Source organism: Rhinichthys klamathensis, unplaced genomic scaffold, assembly GCF_029890125.1.
Source record: "Rhinichthys klamathensis goyatoka isolate OS25496 unplaced genomic scaffold, OSU_Roscu_1.1 h1tg000011l_1, whole genome shotgun sequence".
Lineage (NCBI taxonomy): Eukaryota > Metazoa > Chordata > Actinopteri > Cypriniformes > Leuciscidae > Rhinichthys > Rhinichthys klamathensis.
In genome coordinates, this window is record NW_026606564.1 from 11302587 (window position 1) to 11319254 (window position 16668).

Genomic DNA, 16668 nt, shown 5'->3' on the forward strand with positions numbered 1-16668 from the left:
TTGTTTCTATTTACACTTCATTCTGACTCATTAATTTTTGCACTGTTCACAGTACCACTCCACAACCTTTCTCCTTACTCCGTCTTCTTACCCTGTCTTTGACTAGGCAGAACCTCCGTCTTAAGCACAACGAAGTTTTGAACTTTGTAATCAAGTTGTATGTCTTGGACATGACCACACAGAACAAAATTATAGGCATCAAGAGATTTGTACGCTTTCAACTTCTCCTGGGTATAAACACTTGGAGTGTCGATCAGGTAATTATATATTTCTGGCCACTGAATGCTTGGCCATTTCGTTTCGTCGTTTGACCATTGACAAGGCTCTATGGCAAACGGATCTGTAAGACGTATCCCACTCATTAAGGTAAGCTTAGCTGAATAACAGTTCTTATCGCTGGGCGACAAGCTGTTGTAGTACGCGGAGAACATTTTAAATATGTACCATCTAATCAATATAAAATGTAATGTTGATATCTAACTACTATGTGTATAACGTAACGTATTATTTTGCTAGCTAACTCCTCTCCCGCGCTCTCTCTTCTGCAACCATGTTGCGCGCGCATCCCGAATGTTTACAAACATATAATTGGCCTATATGCTGAGCGTCAACGAAAATCATTCCATAAACACAAAATTCAAAACAAGGTGACCCATTTGACACGTTTTGTACAGTTGTCACTGAATTTTGAATTCTGTAACGTTAAACCATCGCGTCTGCAGAATCATTCATGGCCAATCATCAGTTCAAATTACTGGCTAACGTTGCCCATCACTAAAACAAATTAATTAATTAACGTTAATAGTAATTTATAGGCAACCAGACAGCTGGATTTACAGATATAAAGCGGAAAATAACTAGTTTGAGCAGAAATTGCTTCAGATGATGCGCAGTGGTCAAAACGTGTTTGTATAAGTTCTTAACATGGGCTAATATATTCAACAAAACAGAATGCAACTAACAACGTGCAGAAAATGTAACAATTATTAAGACTAACACACAAACAAATTAGAAAATGAGGTTTAAATTAAAAGAGTTTACCTTGAACTTCACGACGTGCGATCCTCTCGGTAAGCTGCATGTGCTTCTGTGCTGTGTGTGGGGGAGGGGGAAATTGTGGACCAGTACGCGTGCGTAACAGCACCTCTTGGACATTTTGAGTAATTTTACTTAAATTACGTTAGTTATGGGAGCTATATTTTCTAATATTTCAGCAACAATATAAAATTTGTAGTAAACTCAACATTTTGGTTAAAATCAAGTAAACCTACTAGTATTTTTATAGTAAGGAGTATGATTTGATTCTACAGTGTTAGGGCCATTTTCATAATATCTCTGTCTAATGAATTCAGCTTTTTTCTCTAATTCTTCCTCATATAATTTATTTATTTCCTTTTTAACATTGTTTATTTGATTTAATATATATGGTTTCTTCTTCTCAACATGTTCTATCTCTAAGAGGTTCAGATTTTTTTGTAGTTCAAGCAGCCTTTTACTTCTTTCCTTTTTTCTATATGATGTGAGAGCTATGAGTTTTCCCCTGATCACTGATTTTAAGGCATCCCACAGGACACTTGGTGATACTTCCCCGTTATCGTTGTTATCCATATAATCTCCCAGTTCTTTTTGGACATATTCCTTACATGTACTATCATTTAGAATGCTTGTATTAAGTCGCCATAACATATCCTTCTTTTTATTATTTAAATGCAGTGTCAAGTAGACAGCTGAGTGATCAGAGATATCTCTGACTCCTATCTTGCAATCTATAATTCTGTGCCTGTCTGATTTACAAATAAAAAAAATAATCAATTCTTGAGTAAACATCTTGACTTGCAGAGTAGAATGTGAATTGTTTGTCTGTTGGGTGGAGATCCCTCCAGGCATCAATCAGTCCCAACTCCATCAAAAGTTTTTTCGTTATACTAGCTCTGGAAGTTAACCTCTTTAGTGTATTAGAAGAATCGAGTTTAGGCTGTATTTGGGTGTTCCAGTCTCCTCCACATATTAAGACCCCAGAGGATTCAGAAGCAATTAACTGAAAAATTTCTTTAATACAGGAATTGTCCAGCTCAGGGGCTATATACACATCAACTAGTGTAACTTCTTTCTGATCTAGAAATCCCTTAACTAAAACATAACGGCCCTCTTTATCAGTAAATTCAGAGACCACTTGAAAATTCACACTATTAGAAATTAGTATTGCTACCCCTCTTCTTTTCCCTTTCTCATATGATGAGTAAAATACATTCTTAAACCCTAGTTTTTTTAATTTTTCGTGTTCTGCGCTGTTGAAATGAGTCTCCTGCCAAAATATGATATGTAACTTTTCCTTTTTCATCTTTGCAATAGCCTTGCTTCTCTTAATTGGATTGTGTAGACCATTTACGTTAAGGGTAATCACCCTATATTCCTGACATTGCATTTAAACCACAGCAAGACATTGTTTGTAACCCACATTATTGGTGACCAAACCTGAACTATATTCGAACTATATAACAAAATCAGAACATCACAACAACAAAAAATAAACCAACAAATCAAAAAACACAGGTAGACCTCCATTATGAAGTAATAACCACTTCGTGATGTGGGGGAATAGTCCAGCAGCTAACCACCAGAGCCCCCCTTCAGTGCAACCTATAGTACACTCAAGAATGTACTGTTTGCACTTAGAAAAGTCAAAAACAAATGTAGTACCCGTACTTGTCGGTCAGCTATATTCTCATTTAAGGCTAAGGGTGATTTTAATCAGTTAAACTGGATATTTAAACTCTAACAGAACTGAAGAATCAACAATATATAAGCTATGTTAAATAGGGAAAATATAATGAATAAAGAATAACAGACTTGTGGGGATGTTACCATCACCTTAAAAGACTATAATGTAATTTAACCTCGTCTTTACTCCAACACATTGAGGACATTAAATCTAGGTGCAATTGTCATTAAAGCATTAATGTCCCTAAACAGACAACTGCCTCGTTTGCTCAATATTTTCCACTCTTATAATGTAGTCACTTAACGGCCTGTTGTCTTCCGATTCCATTACCTTAATGGCTCTAACGTTAGATCTATCTTGGTCGGTGAAAACTCCGTAGCTTCTCCTTGATCCATTCCTGGCGGCTCGGCCGATTTGCCATGTTCGCGTTCGTTGATCGCTGCCAGCCGGCCTTCCGTGCTTTTTCCGCAGACACCTCAGCAGTTTTCTCCCACTCAATAGGGAACCCCCTCTTCTTCAGATCCTCTGCTGCTTCCACTGCGTTTCCATAAGTAATCGGCCCAGTTTCAAAAAAGACTCGCAGTTTCGCTGGTGGCGGTGTTTGAAACCGTATTCCCTTTTCTCTGAGAATCCTCCTGATCTGCGTATACGCCTTCCTTTTTGCTAGCGTTTCTGCAGGATAGTCATGATCGAAGTAGATCCTCCTGTCGCTGTGGTAAATCTCCTTTTTCTTCCACGCAGAATGCAGAACCATCTCTTTAATTTTAAACTGCTGAAAGTAGACGATCACCGATCTGGCTTGCGCTTCTCTAGGCGGTTTGGGGCCGAGCGCTCTGTGGCATCGTTGTATTCCAAGGTCAACATCAGCAAGGGGTTCCAGCTCTTTTCTAAGAAAGTTTTCTATGAATTGGAAAATATTGTTTCCCTCAGTTCCCTCTGGGATCCCATAAATGCGAACATTGTTACGCCTTGAGCGTGCTTCCAAGTCTGTTAGCTTTAACTGCAAACTTTCCTGAGCTTGTAGTGACTGGCTCAGTGCCTCTCTAAAGTCCACGGACCACTCTTCAGCTTCGGCTATCTGAGCCTCGGCCTCACTCACTCTGTCAGTAGTCGTTTTTAGATCGGTTGCGACCTCGTTAAGCTTCTGGTGAATTTCCTCTTGAAATTCCTCTAGCTCCTTCTTCAAGTCATCTCTGATTCTGTCTCGAAAATTACTCAGCTCAGTCTTCAACTCCGTTGACATCATTTTTATGTCTGCGCGGATGGCGGCGATGTTAACTTTCATATCCTCATCTGTTAGTTTAGCATTTTGTCCATGCGCGCCATTACTCTCTCCTTGTTCCTCGTCCATGACGCCCTCAGTCGTTATTTTCTCACTCTTCTCCGCTTTCCCAGTCTGCTTTCCCTTGGCTTTCCTGTATTTTTCCCCTTCCATCATTAGTTGTACAAAGATCAAATCTTAATATTTTCAAATTGGGGAATAAACTCCGACCGAACGGGAGTGCGGGATTATGCAGCCATACGCTTCGAATTACCACCGGAAGTCCCTCTGCTTTTAGCTTCTTGCTATTTTGTCCTTTTCTCTTTTGCTCGTCTGGACTTTACAATCACTTCTCTTGCTTCTTTAGACTTTCTGTTCAGTCTTCTTTCTTACGAGAGAACCACTCCTGACACCATGTTTTACTTAGTATTACTTTTCAGGCAGACAAGAACACAGTCATTCCCTAGCTGTTCATCAAATACTTTCGCTTTTAAATCCGCTAAGTCCCAGCCTCAGCCCATTCAGAAATACCGGATCGTTGGCAGAAACCACTAAACGCCAGCAAAATCCTCGAAGTCCACAGAAGAACCAATTCGAATCATATGATTTCAAGATGAATGACCGGTTGCGTATGAGCCGGCTTTCAATTGCCGAGCTGCAAGTATTTATCATGTTTTGTCCTGTAACAGTGGCAACGACAGGATTTTGCGAGTAGCAAATAAACACAACAGCAGTTCCTTTTGCTGCTGTAAAACTGGAAGAAACGGATGTGTTTATATGTCTTGTTGTCCAAAGAGGTGGACTTAGAGGTTTTGCAGCAAAAGAGAGTCAAATTTGTTAAAGGGGTGGTTGATTATGATTTCACTTTTTTAACTTTAGTTAGTGTGAAATGTTGCTGTTTGAGCATAAACAACATCTGCAAAGTTATGACACTCAAAGTTCAATGCAAAGGGAGATCATTTTCTTTTACAGAAATCGCTTTTTAAGGACTACAACAAATATCTGGTAGGGACTACAATGAGTTTCTTCACGGGTTAGTGACATCACAAACCCTAAAATTTACATAAACCCGCCCCTGTGAACGCGATTTAGATTATCATGACAGAATACGCTAATCAATGACTAGAGATAGCAGAGCTGTCAACTTTTGAGTTTAGCTTGGAGTGAGATTTATGGAAGGGAGGAGGTTAGGAATGTAAAAAAAACATGTATCACAAAAAGTGTAGGCTATTGTGGTTGTCAAAACATTTGGTAGCCTAACTACACATAATTTTAGTGACAGCATGGTGCAATAATTGGTTTTAGGCTACTCCTTTTATTATTGCTTGATACAAATTTTACAATTTCAATTTAATTCTGAGATTCAATTTGGATACATATTAGGTAGGCTACAGTAGATGTTAATTTTTCTCAAGAAAGAAAATCTTACCTAATGCTGTAAACATAGACTACAGAGAGCCCTGTCTGCTGGTATTATTAAAGGTTAAAAATAACAACTCAAATTCAATATAGGCCTAATGCGGTTTTTATTACAACAACTTTATAATATTTTAATGATATAAGTAAAAAATATAATAAATATGTAATAGTGCACATATTTAGCAAAATACTCATTTATACTAATACTAAATACACTCACCTAAAGGATTATTAGGAACACCATACTAATACTGTGTTTGACCCCCTTTCGCCTTCAGAACTGCCTTAATTCTACGTGGCATTGATTCAACAAGGTGCTGAAAGCATTCTTTAGAAATGTTGGCCCATATTGATAGGATAGCATCTTGCAGTTGATGGAGAATTGTGGTATGCACATCCAGGGCATGAAGCTCCTGTTCCATCCATTTTAGTACAGTGAACTCATTGTCATGTTCAAGAAACCAATTTGAAATGATACAAGCTTTGTGACATGGTGCACTATCCTGCTGGAATCAGCCATCAGAGGATGGGTACATAGTGGCCATAAAGGGATGGACATGGTCAGAAACAATGCTCAGGTAGGCCGTGGCATTTAAACGATGCCCAATTGGCACTAAGGGGCCTAAAGTGTGCCAAGAAAACATCCCCCACACCATTACACCACCACCACCAGCCTGCACAGTGGTAACAAGGCATGATGGATCCATGTTCTCATTCTGTTTATGCCAAATTCTGACTCTACCATCTGAATGTCTCAACAGAAATCGAGACTCATCAGACCAGGCAACATTTTTCCAGTCTTCAACTGTCCAATTTTGGTGAGCTCTTGCAAATTGTAGCCTCTTTTTCCTATTTGTAGTGGAGAGTAGTGGTATCCGGTGGGGTCTTCTGCTGTTGTAGCCCATTCGCCTCAAGGTTGTGCGTGTTGTGGCTTCACAAATGCTTTGCTGCATACCTCGGTTGTAACGAGTGGTTATTTCAGTCAAAGTTGCTCTTCTATCAGCTTGAATCAGTCGGCCCATTCTCCTCTGACCTCTAGAATCAACAAGGCATTTTCACCCAGGACTGCCACATACTGGAAGTTTTTCCCTTTTAACACCATTCTTTGTAAACCCTAGAAATGGTTGTGCGTGAAAATCCCAGTAACTGAGCAGATTGTGAAATACTCAGACCGGCCCGTCTGGCACCAACAACCAAGCCACGCTCAAAATTGCTTAAATCACCTTTCTTTCCCATTCTGACATTCAGTTTGGAGTTCAGGAGATTGTCTTGACCAGGACCACACCCCTAAATGCATTGAAGCAACTGCCATGTGATTGGTTGATTAGATAATTGCATTAATGAGAAATTGAACAGGTGTTCCTAATAATCCTTTAGTTGAGTGTATATTATAGTATACTATTTTTTTCTAACCAACTTACGTGCTATGGTCATTAAATGGCTTTTCTGAGGTAAATGTAACGTTATGTGACATTGTAGTCTACATTGTAGTCTACGGTTGAAAAACACAGCTTGGTCGATATTACAGTATGTATGAGGCATATACATTTCGGTAAGTTGTAGGCAGGGCCGGCTCTGTAAATCTGGGGGCCTTAAGCAGGATAATTTTGGGGCCCTGCCTTGCAGTGAATAATGGAGTATTGCCGCCGCAAACCAGTAACTGTATACAATCTAACCCCAATCAAACAAATCTTCAATATAGTTGTTGCATATAATACAGGTGTTGCTGGAGTCTCGATCTTTGAACTTCTTTTCCCTTTTCCACACTTTAAAAAGAGGGAGAAGTTAGACCAATAATTTCTTTGCTTCCTTCTAAAGTGATTTAAACATTATTGTATTGATGTATCAAAGAGATTACAAATTCTACAAAAGATTCTAGTTTGAGTTGGTATTTTTTTTATATATATTCCAACTACGAAAACACTATTTCAGCGAACAATCATTAGCCAAATGTGCATATAAATTATTTAGTAATAAAATATACATAAATCTAATAAAAACTCTAGGTAACAATTTTTACATTTTACAGTTAAAAAAAAACATTTTACAGTGTCATTGTTACACGTTACATGTAGTTACTATAGTAATAACAGTAAATTATGGATAATTACATGTAACTAACCCTAAACCAAATCCTAATCCTAATACATGTAAGTACATGTAGTTACTTAATATTACCCGGTACTTAAAGGGTTAGTTCACCGAAAAATGAAGATTATGTCATTAATGACTCTCCCTCATGTCGTTCCAAGTCCGTAAGACCTCCGTTCATCTTCGGGACACAGTTTAAGATATTTTAGATTTAGTCCGAGAGATTTCTGTCCCTCCATTGTAAATGTATGTACGGTATACTGTCCTTGTGCAGAAAATAAAAAAAGACATCATCAAAGTAGTCCATGTGACATCAGTGTGTTAGTTAGAATGTTTTGAAGCATCGAAAATACATTTTGGTCCAAAAATAACCAAAACTAGGACTTTATTCAGCATTGTATTGTCTTCCGGTTCTGTTGTGGATCCGCGTTCAGTGCCGCTGCTGACGTAAGACGCTGTTGACGTGTGTCTGGTGCGCCCGAGCTTCGTTTACAGTCTGAGGGAGACCCACGCTGGAAACAAAACAATCTTCGCAAACATGTCTAAGGATTTCCACACAGAGGAAGACTTGCATTTTTTTGCCCAGCCATATTTATTTGAACCCGAATACACGGACGCACCAGACACGTCAGCAGCGTCACTGCGGACTCGTCAACGCGGATCCACAATAGAACCGGAAGACAATACAATGCTGAATAAAGTCCTAGTTTTGGTTATTTTTGGACCAAAATGTATTTTCGATGCTTCAAAACATTCTAACTAACCCACTGATGTCACATGGACTACTTTGAGGATGTCTTTATTTCCTTTCTGAACAAGGACAGTATAGGTCGTACGGGCTTGGAACGACATGAGGGTGAGTCTTTAATGACATAATTTTCATTTTTGGGTGAACTAACCCTTTAAATGTAAAAGTGTAACCAAACTCTAATACCCTTTTCACACATTCAAACCCCAAAACAGTAAACAACAAAACCATTAACAGCGTTTAAAATGCAATGAATGATACATAAATTAATCAAATAAATAAGCAAATAATATAAATAAGAAAAAAAAGGAAGAAAATAAGCCTAAACCCCCCCCCCCCCCCCCCCAAAAACGCAAACTTTCACTTCACCCCATCTGCTTTTTATTCCCTGTTCCTTCTAATGACTTTTTCTCTCAGAATGTGTGTCTTCTTGCTTTTTGAGATGCAAAGTCCTCTATAATGTCATCATAGGACATCTTGCTTCCAACCTGGTGGTTGACACTGATGATTGACAGACCACTGAGGCGTTCTTGTGCCATGGAGGACCTTAGGTACGTTTTTATAAGCTTCAGCTTTGAGAAACTCCTTTCTGCAGAGGCTACTGTCACTGGTAGTGTGCAGGCTATTCTCAGTGCAACCCAAAGGTTTGGATAAAGCCCAGTCAGCCCTTTTTGGTGGAGAAAATTAAGAAGTTCAAATGCTGTCATTGCCTTTGGTAAGTTTGGAACTGGAAAACTCTGGATTTCTGCGGTCAGTTCTTGCCAGTCAAGGTCAGTCTCCTCCCCATCCGTCAGTGTGTTGCCAAGTAGCTCACAGTGCTCTCTGAGTGCCTCGTCATCCATGTCAGTGAAACTGAGCAAAACACTGAATTTATCTCTTACATTCTTTAGTGACTTGAAGCGATCTTCCAGTGACTGGATGGCAGTGTCAACGACAACATTAAAGAATGTTACCTCCATTCTTTTTACTGCATCATTCACAGTCTCATCTGCTGCCTCGTAGCTAAACTGCCTTTTTGAGCTTCGAATCCTCTTCTGTGCCAGCACTGCCTCAACATTCATGTTCTCACATGATTCTCTAGCATTTGACAGGGCATCAGAGAAACCGGTGTCCCTGTAGTTCAACAGAGATTGTTTTGTTTTGTCAATTAGATTGACAGCAACATCAAGCTGCATGTTGACAGATTCCAGGAGTTTACTGGTAATGTTGATTTTGGATAGGATATCAAACCAGACCACGGTACAGATTTAAAATCTGAATGACCCTATTTCTTCTGCCAATGACTGGGCCTCAATTCTTGCAGCAGCATCATTTGTTTGGTCTCTGACTTCAGTCAAGGCCTCTCTGACTTTGTCAGTTTGGTACCGTAAAGGCTCAATGCTGTTGACTCTACTCTCCCATCTTGTCTCACTCCATGACTTCAGCGTGATCTGGACATGCTTCTTAAGAATGGCCCACCTCTGAGGAGCAGCAGAGAACAAGTTGTAAAGCTTCTGGACTATGCCAAAAAAGCTGATGGCGTCTACTGACTGCTTTGCTGAATCTGCAACCATTAGATTAAGGGTGTGTGTTCCACATGGAACATATAGAGCACGAGCATTTCTTTCAAGCAGCCTGGCCTGCACTCCTTTATTTTCCCCCTTCATGTTGGAGCCATTATCATATGACTGACCCCTGCAGTCTTGAAAACGGATGCCCAGCTCCTCCAGCTTGTTCAAAATCAATGAAGATAGGCCAAGGCCAGTGGACTCTGGAGCAGGTAGGAAACCCAGAAAGTGCTCTTTAATCTCTGGGGGTGTTGACGTGGTGACAATTCTGACAACAACCGACATTTGTTCCTGGTGACTTATGTCTGGGGTGCAGTCTAAAATTATCGCAAAATATTTTGACTGTTTTATTTCTGCCACCATAGTGCTAAGTATTTTCCCACTAATACAAGCAATGAGTTCATTTTGGATAATTTTCCCCAAGTAGGTAGTGTGATTTTCACCAGAGCTGATGCGTCTGACGTGGGCATTTAAAACTGGATCATACTTTGCAAGAAGTTCTACCTCTTTCAGAAAATTGCCGTTGTTCGGACTGTTGATGGTATCTGCTGATCCTCTGAGAGCAAGGTTTCTTTCAGCCAGTGATTGAATGATGCTGATCAAACGTTTGAGTACCTCTCTCCAGCGATTCTGCTCTGCTTGCAAGAGAGCTATCGCAGTGTGGTCAATTGTTTTTCCTGCTTTAAGTCGACACTCTAAATCCTTCCATGCTAACAAATGTTTAACATGATCTGGGCTGGTTTCATGGGACTTTAATATTGCACTGATATTGACCCAGTCATTCTGACCCTCTGTGGCAAGCTTTGATGACTTTCTCGAAAACAACTTGCAACAAAAGCAGTAGACTGCATCACTCTGCTTTGATTATGTTAACCAGTCACGTTGAACTTTCTCACCATTTGCAAGGTTTCGAAACATGTGATGGTAGTGAAAGCTTCTGTGCAAATGGGACCTGGGGAATTCAAAGTCTCGGTCTACCTTTGCAGGACCTCTGTAAACTAAGTCATCCTTTACTTGGTCAGACAGTTTTGATGGCCACTGAGCAGGATCAGTTGGTGGTGGAGCAGGGATCCAAGTAACCGAAGAGGTTGGTTGGCTTAGATCAGCAGTTGCAGTTGGAGCTGTGGGAAGATTAGATAGGAAATGTTTAGCTACTTGTGTACAAAACATTTGAGTTAATAACAAAGGTAGAAACATATTCTGGGAACAAACTAAACTTACCAACTGTATCACTGGAACCAGCAGGGATAAACACCGGTCGGGATGAAGATGTTGTATCACCTTTAGTGTGGCATGATAATGATGGGCCTGACAAATGAAATAAAAACATCAACATCATTGTGATTAGACCTAGTTGTTTTCTTTGTTTTTAAGTGTGTTAGTATTAATCATTATATCGACATCATACATAAGGTCAATTTGTTGTAAACAAATAAATATTATTAATTTAGCATTAACAATATATAGCTAACTTACCAGCAGCAACATTATCCATTGTGGTATGCCGCTCGCTGTGCTCTACTGAAGCAGCAGTAGAGTCACCTCCTCCAGCTGTTGAGATTATAATATAATCATAAATACAGTATGCAGATTAGATAAAACACATTCATCTTAAATTAATATTGAAGTACAATAAGACAACATAGTGAATTGTGATTATAAAACAAAAAATTGTATTGGCAAGAGTATTGGACAATTAGCTATGTTGAAGTTGCACACAAAACTATTCAAAATAAAGGCAGTGGGACATATTTACTTGTGTCATCTCTGGTGTCAGCCTCCTGAGATGTTTCTCCACGACCACCAAAATATTTAAGAATGGCTCCTCCTGAGAAAGTGAAATTTAGTTTTTTACATTGTGAGCAGAAAATAATGTTAAAAGTAAATTAAAAGAAATCAAAGGTTAAATTATATTATTTAATTATTCGTTGTTAAACTCTTATTTCATAAGTTCATATTTTAAACCTTCACAACATGGAGTGAGACATTTTTCACCTTTTATGATTACATACAGACAGTAATACATTCTTACCTAAAATGTACCACAAATTTTGCTTTTAGATATCTTGTATCGATCATCATTCAATGATGTTTCAGAGAGGACACAGAGTGTTTTAGCTTAACAATATATCAAATATTTCATATTAGTATATAGATTAATGTTTATTAAAAATCTTTAATTACATATTCAATAAAGACCAGAAGAAAAAGCTTGTATTTAACCGCTTTATTTTAAACTTCATTTTGATTTTAACTGTCAGATTATTGCCCTTTCTCTTCTTTTTTACTTTCTCTCTAATGTTTAATAATCAAACTATTTTTATTCTAATAAGTGTCTATTGAGACAAGTTTTTTTTCTTTCCCAGAACTAGTGTAGGTCATGTAACGTTAACGTTAACTGTTAAAGCAATGTTGATTCAGCATAATTGACGGACAGCTACCGACTTTTTTCATTAGTTACTCTGTCTCTATTAACCCCCTGGGGTCGGCTATCGCGCCGGCACGATTGTCTCGCTTTTTTTCTTATCAGTGCAAAAGAGACTCAAAATACTCGGTTGATTTTGATCTTACATATAAGTGTGATACATCATTAGATCCTGTTAAGTTTCTATTTGTTTTGTGGATACTCACAATAAAAACAAAGTGTTGTGCTTTTCACCAAATAAAGAAAAACAAACATGATGCGAGTTCTGCGTTCTCTCTGTCAGTGAAGTCCATTCTGAAACGCGTCCTAAGATTAACTGTAACTCCGCGATTACTTGTCACACAGGCACAAGAGATTTTTCTTTATGAAGCTTGAATTCTCTTCTTTTAAATGAAGTAATTTATATAAAAAACAAATATTCTCAGTTTATGCAATCTGTATAAAAAGAGAGTGCTGTCAGTATTTTTTTCCCAGCTCATTACACTTCATTACGCGTTAATCTGACACGCCCACGGAGGACGCGCGCTATTCAAACGCAAATGTCGAGGCAAGCCATGACAATGCCCACATCAGCCGTTCCACCGCGGCGGTAAAATGTGTGGTGTATTTGCTGCCTTTTACCGCTAAGAGGTAATCATACAATCATAGACTCTGAAAAGTGTTCGTTTATTCCGATTTATTCTCTCTAATGCATAATCTGCTCCCGCGCCGCGGCTGATTCAGAGCGATTGAAAGCTGGTAGCAGATGAATTCAACAAGTGAAGCGTAGTTAAAATAATTCATAATCACAATACTGAAATTAGGCTACTGAAATGTAATTGAATAAATAATGAAAACATTTCAACATAAAACATTGGAATAAAAACATTTAGGCTACATCAATGAGGCTTTACAACTTTAACAGCGTACAGACGGTAGCTCAGTGATCAACGCAACAACACGAGCTTCGAGGAGCTTTAATCGACCCGAGATCGAATCTCTATGTAGCATAGGCCTACATGTTGTTAACCGATGTTGTCCTACAGCGTTTATATTTTACCACCTTGATGCTTAAATAGGTAACTGTTTATAACTGTTTACTTATTTAAAGTCAAGAGTTTTGTTTGATTATCATTACAACATAAATTTGCTACATTCCTGTAGAACCGCAGCCGCTGCACAAACGACAAAAACTGATGAAGGAAGATTGTCAGCCGATTGCGTCAGAAAATGAAAATGAAGAAGCTCGTCTTTAGTCTGCTAAATTATTGTGTAATGTAAAAGAACACTAAAATTACTTAAGTTTGAAACCAAGTTCGAACATTTCAAGGTTTAAATAAAGTGTCGGGACAGTTTAAAAAAAAAAAATTAAAACAGGGTTGCATCGAGTTTAGAGTTTATTTCTTTTGCGATGCAAAATAAGAAACACTAGGCTAATCTTATTCTTGCGACATTTTAAATTTGTATTGCCAAAGAAATTACAGCTAAATTAAACAATTACAACAGTACAAAACGAAAATTGTCCAAAGCAACATAATTAAATTAAAAACATGCGTTTTTCTTTGCCTCTCTCGCGCTGGATCTCTTTTTTAGCAAGTTTATTTAGTCTCCCTCGCTGCGCGCGGAACATTTAAAAACATGTAAAAACACATCATACAGCTGATAATACTGTATATGTCGCTGCGTGTCAGCCATACAAATCACGAAAAAATTATTTAGCCTTTAATTGTTGCTTCAAAGACACAGCATGCCTTGTTGAATTCACCTTACAATAACTTCAATTGAAATTTTGTGCAAAAAAAAACTTTAAATAGGCTACAATAAATAAATACAATATTTATAATTTAATAAGATATGGGGCCTACATTTGGACACATCGAGAAATGTATCCTTACAATAATTTTGCCTGCTCATCGGCTGGCTATCCGACACTCTCCATATGAAAGAGGAACATTAACACCTTTGTCCAGCAACTGTCCCTCCAACCCCCCCAACAGGCTATCGGAGTCTGACGCTGACTTAACACAAAGAGAAGTCGCAATTCACACTTAAATCGCTATTCTAGACAGTGTTGATAATGAAGGAATTAAATTATTTAAGTTACATGTAGCCTAGTGATATTTATTTCATAAAAGTTTATTAAATATTTCATTATTTCAATAATTGATGAAATAAAACTGGTTTGGGCCAGCCTTTTCCAAGCAAAACTAAATATAATCTGAAAAAACGCATGTTAATATGTTGTCATGAACAAAATGTTCAACTCAATATTAAAGTCTACAGGGATCTTTGGATCCTTACAACCAGGCATGCAATTAATTAAGTTTATTTTTTGTATTATTCAAATAAATATCGAACCACGGTGCTTCGTGGTAATGCTGCTAAATTAAATAACATTTATAGAATAATTATGAACTTAAATGAAACAGTATCGCAACATTTCGACAAATAAATTATTTGATCTGTTTTTACATTTTAATTCAGGGCGATCTAGCCTACATAATTAGAGCGAGATTTTCACCCTTGTCTTGTCATTTTCTCATTGGGAAGTACTTACATTACATGTTTGAGTAGATCCTCTGTACCTCTCGTTATAATCAGATAACATTTATTAGCCTAAATATTTAGACATTTAAAGGCTTTAGACATAGCCGATTTCTTATCGTGACTGAGCTAAAGTGGCTTTTGGTTCATTTTTGTGACGCGCAGTTCCCGGAGACAGAGACGACAGATATACTGTTTTTGTCGTTAGCCTAATATGAATACAAGTTTACAGTTTTGAACGATGTAAGCTACTCTACTCTTATCTGTATGACCAAAAAATTACGGAGTCGCCTATTAAGTTATTTTAGCTGTAATGAGAAAAATAAATTAATCTAAATGAACGCGCCGCCGCGTTTGTCGAACACTAACTCACCATGCCAGAATAAAACCCGACTTTAGAAAAATGCATAGGGCCACTCGGCGTGGTGTGCCAAAACACTTATAAACTTCAATATTTCATTCAAAATAATCTCAAAACGCTTTGTGAAATTTGAAAAGCCGTGCATGCATTAAGGCCACTGGAACTAATGAACAACTGAAACGCTGGTTTTGATTTTATTGTTTGTCTGTTGCATATCTCTATTTTATATATTTGATATTGGTGAAGTAGCCTATAGCATTGATTAGCTGTGGAGGGAGGGGTGTGGGGATTAAAATAATTCAGCAGAACCAGGGATGTTTAGACCAGAAGGAAATCCCTGTCCCTCCTGGCAAATCACACTTTACTTAAAACCATGTTTTTAAAAACTCTAGGTTGTAGGGAATCAAAAAAAAAAAAAAAAAAGATATATATATATTAGGGCTGTCAAATGATTAATCACATCCAAAATAAAAGTTTTTTTTACATAATATATGTGGGTGCACTGTGTATAATTATTTTATATATATATAAATACACACACATGCTTGTATATATTTAAGAAATATTTTCATGTATATACTGTATATAGATTTATATATAATTTATATTATATATAAATATAAATATTTTATATATAAATATTTTTTTCTTAAATATACATGCATGTGTGTGTATTTATATATACAAAATAATTATACACAGTGCACCCACATATATTATGTAAAAAAAAACTTTTATTTTGGATGTGATTAATCGTGATTAATCATTTGACAGCCCATATATATATATATATATATATATATATATATATATATATATATATATATATATATATATATATATATATATATATATATATATATATATATACACATATATATAGCCTATATATAAATTATTTTTTTTTAACAGAACTGCTTTTGAAATTACGATTGGTAGCCTATTATTATACAGATGCAAAGTCGTTCTGTTGGATACTATTTGTTCCTTAGTGTAAAATGGAAATGCATGGTAATTTTATTTTATAAATATAAGCAAAAAACTGTATGGTGTAACAGAGTTTTAGAGCTAGACAAATCTCTCTGCATTAATGAATATAAAATTTACAGTAGACCATGTTTGTTCAGGATTTGAACCCGTGTCATCTTGATGATCGAACCGTTAGTTCTACCGCTCGGCTATGAATTTACTCACTGAGAAATGCCCAAACGTTTGTTTCTCACATGAGCGAGAAAACGTTTTGTCGTTAGCCTGTGAGTGTAGGCCTATAGCCTACTACATGAATAAAAGTAGACCTTTTACCGTTTTAAAAGATTATCTTATCTGTATGACCAACAATTACGGAGTAGGCTATAGCCTATTAAGTTCTTAGCTGTTATGAGAAAAATAAATTCAAATGAACGCGCCGCCGCGTTTGTCAAACTCTAATTCAACATGCCAGAATAAAGCCAGATTTTAGAATAATGCATAGCGCCACTCGGCGTGGTGTGCCAAAAATATCCTAATTATAAACTTCAATATTTCATTCTAAACCATCTCAAAACGCTTTGTGACATTTTAAAAAGCTGTGA